The sequence below is a fragment of the Anas acuta genome, chromosome 5 (genome assembly GCF_963932015.1).
Source record: "Anas acuta chromosome 5, bAnaAcu1.1, whole genome shotgun sequence".
Taxonomy (NCBI): Eukaryota; Metazoa; Chordata; class Aves; order Anseriformes; family Anatidae; genus Anas; species Anas acuta.
In genome coordinates this window covers 5,644,199-5,650,240 of record NC_088983.1, presented here as the reverse complement: position 1 = coordinate 5,650,240, position 6,042 = coordinate 5,644,199, and the positions used below count along the sequence as shown (strand labels likewise).

At 50.7% G+C, this 6,042-nt stretch overlaps 1 pseudogene; it reads right to left on the bottom strand.

The window, feature by feature from the left end:
• Nucleotides 1-386: 386 nt before the first annotated feature.
• On the bottom strand, nucleotides 387-1,435 carry LOC137857228 (inositol 1,4,5-trisphosphate receptor-interacting protein-like 1; annotated as a pseudogene).
• Between the last annotated feature and the right edge of the window lie 4,607 nt (nucleotides 1,436-6,042).

Below are 6,042 nucleotides of genomic sequence, written 5' to 3'. Positions count from 1 at the left end.
AGCTAGATGGTCACTGTCCAGCTGGTAACAAAGCCTCTGCTTCAAGCAGCTGCATGGGGTGTGCCTCCCACAAGGGTGGTTTTTCTGTGGAGAGAACACGGAGGAGCAATTCCCACTGCCAACTGAGCAGCATCTTCTCCATGTCCAGCATGCTCAGCTCTGCAGCACGTGGCAAGCAGTTGTGGTTGTAGCCACCGTAGTCATCAGTGGTTACTACGCTGGGTAGATTGTCCACACGGGGATCTTGCCACGCTTGGCAGTGGGTTGCTGCACGGAGTTTTCCCATCCTCTTCTGCGTCCTGCATTCTCCCCTCTTCTTTCTGTGGTGGGAGGTCATCGCCTGCTGTCAGCAGAGTGCCCCGGAGAGCTCTGCTTGAAGGCCTCTCTCAGTTCCTAAAGTTCAGCATTTTCATGATCTGCTCCTGCAGCTCACGGAAATCAGTGTGCGCCTGGGTGTATTGATCCGGGTCCTTTGCTAAGTCCTGGAAGAGGTTGGGTGGTCTGGATGTTTGGAAATCCAGAGGCAAGATGAACTCCTCAGGCATTTGCTCGTTTCCTAACCAGAAGTGGTCCAGGCGCTTCTTCCTCAGGCACGAGCGCAGGTACTCCACGATGTCATCCATGCGCTGCAAAAACTCCCTCCTGTGCCATCTTTCCAGAGGGATGGTGTTCAGCAGGTGCATGACGACGGTCTTCATCATATAGCTGGTAAAATAACTGTCTATCGCGATACGGGCACAGAGCTGCATGCATCCGAGGTGGAAACTGTCCTGCTGGGCATTCGCGGCTATGTTCCGGAAGAACTTCATCTCTGCCACTGCGCAGCTCTGTGGCCATACTGTGTCCGGGGTAACGGGAGCCACGGAGTAATCACTGCTCAGAAAAATGTCCGTATCGCCTTGTTGTACCCCAAACATCATCTCAGTGAAAATGGTTGATCCGGTGTCATCAATCAAACGAAGCATGCAAGACCGTCTGGTTTTCAGTATTTAACCAGCCATGAAGATGAATGAGGCACAGATTTCCAGGATAATTTTGCCAGCTGCTGGAACCAGGAGGAGACTTAACGCACATCCAAGTAGGAGCGAGTGCACATAGTTCGTAGGAGGCTGGGTTCCTGATTTCTTCTAAGCTCCTCCACAGGGTTGTGGAGGAAGCACAGCATATTCCCAAACTCCTGCTCCCTCCAGCACGTGCACTCCAGCTTCACGCGAATACGAGACACCTTTGATGGCAGATTCCATTTGGTGTTCTGCTCCACGTGGAAGGAGTGCCCACGAGGAGCTGTCATGGGAATAAGGCAGTGGTAGACCGTATCACCCTCCCGGGGACTCCAGCCTTCAAAAGCACTGCCCACTCCAATGGGTGTCTGCAGCACTGGAGAGAAAGTGTCCTTAAAGACCCAGTCACAGGCACGGCAAAAGCCGCGCACCATTTCCTCCACAAGCCGGCAGCAGTTGGTCAGGTTTACCTGCTGCCGCTGGATGCTCTCTGCAATACAAATGGATGTATTCGATTCAGCGTTGAGCGCTGGTTCTTCCAAGTCTCATCGCTGCTGGAACTCTCCTCGTCGCTGCTGTCATCAAACACCTTGAACTTTTTACGAAGCCAAAACAACAGCCAAATTAAGAGGAGAATAAAACCAAGACCGGCCCAGAACTGCCAAGATCGCATCGCAGATGAGAGCAGGCCTCCCATATGCATCGAGCTCTGCTGCTTCTCTAGCGCCTCAATTTCCACCAGGAGCTGAGCCATGCGTTGTTGCATCTCCTCCGCATACTGCCGCATGCACTCATTTGTAGCTTCTTCCAATTCATCCCCGACTTCCTTTGGGCTCTCGACTAAGCCCTGCGAGGAGATTATTTGCTGGCTTGAAGCCCAGCTGGGACCAACACAAACCCAGACACACAGGTGCCGTACCTAGCTGGCCCACGAGGCATTGCTGATGGAGGAGATGGCTGCAAGCACAGCAGGACACTCTGCTCTCATTTGCCTGGGTGCTACTAGGAGTCCACCTCCTGCTTGGCAGAAACATGCAGAGCTGACTGTGTAATATCGCCCAGCACTGTGTTCCCTCACGTTTACAGAAGCAACTTGCAGCTGTAAGGAAAATGTTTTTTCTCTAATCTGTATTTACACAGGACGGAGATAAAGAAATTCCTCAACAATCACTTAATCTCTCTTTGGGCTGACACCACCATCTTTGCTCAGCCCAGCTCCAAAGCAGCAACACATGCAAACACAGCATGCCGCTCTGCAGCCCGGGAAAGGACTATCACGTGAAAAACGAGGGCTGTACCCAAGTCCTCTGCACTGCAAACATCCACTGACGCAGGCAGCGGGATGCTGAGAAGAAGGGCAGCCCCATCTTCTGGAAGCTGGCACGTGTTTGAAGCTCTTGTGTGTTTCTGGCATGTGATTTGAAGCAAGAAGCCTGCTCTCAGCTTGCAGACATGTCATCCCTGCCACAAGCCGCCCTGCTCGTGCAAGCAAGCTCTCAGCAAGCTCTGCATGAACTAACCGCCTGGCCCTTAAGGATTGGAAAAACAGGAAGCCCTTTCAAAGGTGTCTATGGATTTGATGTTGACGTTTGAATTTCCCTGTCATATCACTGTAACTTTTTTGCCCACATGCTGTATCCCTGCACTGTGAAGTTGTCGTTTAATTCTAGTCAGAGACTTTGTGCTTTTGAAAATAAAGCCAAGGAGAACAGAAACGTGAAATGTTCAAAAACACTTTAGTGCATTAGACAAGGATTTAGTATGAGAAGCTGAGCCTTTCCTGCCCTTAGGGGAAAACATATCTTGTATAGAAATAACCTAGCAAAGACAAAGCTGTTCTGCATAGTGAAAATTTTGGTGCTATATAGTTTGAGGACATAATATAACGTACTTATCAGTAAGAACAGAGTTATGACACCGTACTTATCAGTAAGAACAGAGTTATGACACCATGACGATAACCCAGAAGAGTTGAAAGGGACTGAGGACAACACAGACTTCATGGCACAGCACTGGGAAATCAGCGTCCCTGCTTAGCCAGGCCCAGCAGCAAGCAGACGGGTTGATAAAACTCAGGAGGCTTCCTGTGGGGGCCTCTCCAGCCACAGCCCTACCTGTGAAACAGGCTCTGTTTGCCACCAGCATGTGGCCATGGAGGCTGCGGGTGCAGGCAGAGTCTGTCCTGTAGACAGGGGCAGCTCCTGGAGCACCAAGTGGCAGCAACAGTTTTTTAAAAATGCGCCCTTGATGCTGCATCTGGAGCTGGCCACATTCTCCTACAGGCAAACTGTGCACTGGGAGGAACTGTGAAAAAACTTTCCGCATGGAGTCTATGAATGCAATCCCCTAGGTGAAAGTCCATCCCACTTGTAACCCAACTCAGCAAATGTTAATGCCCCGTTCCTGCATTCACATTCCCATATTCCTGAGACAATGGCCTTCTTTCCCCTGGTAAATACAGAAAGTAAGCATTTCCTCAAAGGAAGTTCATTGGATTTTTAGACAACCTCCCCCCCCAAAAGAAGGAAGAGTGGGAAACAAAAACCATTTTGATAATCTGGGAAAGTATTATCAGACGCGACCTCTTCTGCTGAAGTGAAACACTTTCCCTAGGCCACTAAGAAGCTAAGGACCAAAGTGTTTCTTTAACATTATTTTAACCGTAAAGGAAGAAAATCAGATGGCCTTCCAATTCATTTTACCAGCACACATACTGAAGACTCCACACATTGAAGACTTTATTTTAAAAGAATGATTCATGCATTTAGCCTTTGGTTCATTTCTGTATTAGTTTTGGAGCCATAAATCTCACTTTGGAGGTGTAGAACGATTAATTTCTCAGCAACATTTCTCTGCAGCACGTGGCAAGCAGTTGTGATTGTAGCCACCGTAGTCATCAGTGGTTACTACGCTTGGTAGATTGTCCATACGGGGATCTTGCCACGCTTGGCAGTGGGTTGCTGCATGGAGTTTTCCCATCCTCTTCTGCGTCCTGCGTTCTCCCCTCTTCTTTCTGTGGTGGGAGGTCATCGCCTGCTGTCAGCAGAGTGCCCCGGAGAGCTCTGCATGAAGGCCTCTCTCAGTTCCTAAGGATCAGCATTTGCATGAGCTGCTCTTGCAGCTCACGGAAATCAGTGTGCGCCTGGGTGTATTGATCCGGGTCCTTTGCTAAGTCCTGGAAGAGGTTGGGTGGTCTGGATGTTTGGAAATCCAGGGGCAAGATGAACTCCTCAGGCATTTGCTCGTTTCCTAACCAGAAGTGGTCCAGGCGCTTCTTCCTCAGGCACGAGCGCAGGTACTCCACGATGTCATCCATGCGCTGCAAAAACTCCTCCACAGATGGCTCAGGCCAGACTGCAGCATGGCCCTGAGGGGAGCAGGGACATTCCTGACAGGCACCAAGGGCCCTGAGGTGGACAGGGATGTTCCTGACAGACCCCAGAGGCCGCAGTGTACTGTAATGCCGTCAAACTACATAGGGGCAGAACCCACCCGTATTTATGGGGTGACAGGGGGATCCCAGCAGTTAACTGTACTGGAGGATGAAGCGAGTCTAACTGGAAATAAGTGGCAAAAGCAGCGTATTGTGACAGGCCCGGATGCTCCATGCATCCTTGGCGTAGACTATCTCAGGAGAGGATATTTCAAGGACCCAAAATGGTACCGGTAGGCTTTTGGCATAGCTGCCTTAGAGACAGAGGACACTAAACAGTTGTCTACGTTGCCCAGTCTCTGGGAGGACCCTTCTGTTGGGTTGCTGAGCGTCAAAGAACAGCAGGTGCCGATTGCCACCACAGCTGTGCACCGGCAGCAATATGGCACCAACCGACACCCCCCATTCTCATCCATAAGCTAATTCATCAACTGGAGAGCCACGGGATGATCAGCAAGATTCACTCACCCTTTCATAGTCCCATATGGCCAGTGCGAAGGTCTAATGGTGAGTGGACTATCGTGGCCTGAATAAAGTCATGCCACTGCTGAGTGCTGCGGTGCCTGACATGCTAGAACTCCAGTACGAACTGGAATCAAAGGCAGCCAAGTGGTACGCTGCAATTGAGATAGCTAATTGATATAGCTAATTGAGATAGCTAATGCATTTTTCTCCATCCCTTTGGCAGCAGAGTGCAGGCCACAGTTTGCTCTTACTTTGAGGGGTGTCTAATACACCGGGAATCGACTGCCCCAGGGGTGGAAACAAAGCCCTACCATACCTAGACTACATGATGTGGACACCGTTTGATTTGCACACCATGGAAGAACTGCCTGTGTTCTGCAGTGTATGAGTGCAAAGAGGAAGGACCCTGGGCTTTTAGAGCACTGGGACATTTATATCTCTCTTGGTATGACAGTTACAGAACACCTCTCAAGCGTTTTCCCATATTGTGTAGGGTGTGGAAAAGGCTCAGAGCCAGCAGAGAGAGGAAGACTGCCACAGACATAGCATGGGGGAGTTGAGAGAGAAGAAGCTTCTTGGATCAGCTCCTCAGCAAAATGCTCCCCGATGCTGTGGCAGCCAAGCTGTCAGCATCTCATGCCCGCCTGTCCTGACCAAGAGTGATACAGACGCTCACACACAAAGCGTTTGTTTAAGCAAGCAATATATTAGGGTTTTGGAGAGGCCGAGCTCCCGAAGTGAATGGACAATGTGCAAGAGCTAGATGGTCACTGTCCAGCTGGTAACAAATCCTCTGCTTCAAGCAGCTGCATGGGGTGTGCCTCCCGCAAGGGTGGTTTTGCTGTGGAGAGAACACGGAGGAGCAATTCCCACTGCCAACTGAGCAGCATCTTCTCCATGTCCAGCATGCTCAGCTCTGCAGCACGTGGCAAGCAGTTGTGGTTGTAGCCACCGTAGTCATCAGTGGTTACTACGCTTGGTAGATTGTCCACACGGGGATCTTGCCACGCTTGGCAGTGGGTTGCTGCACGGAGTTTTCCCATCCTCTTCTGCGTCCTGCGTTCTCCCCTCTTCTTTCTGTGGTGGGAGGTCATCGCCTGCTGTCAGCAGAGTGCCCCGGAGAGCTCTGCATGAAGGCCTCTC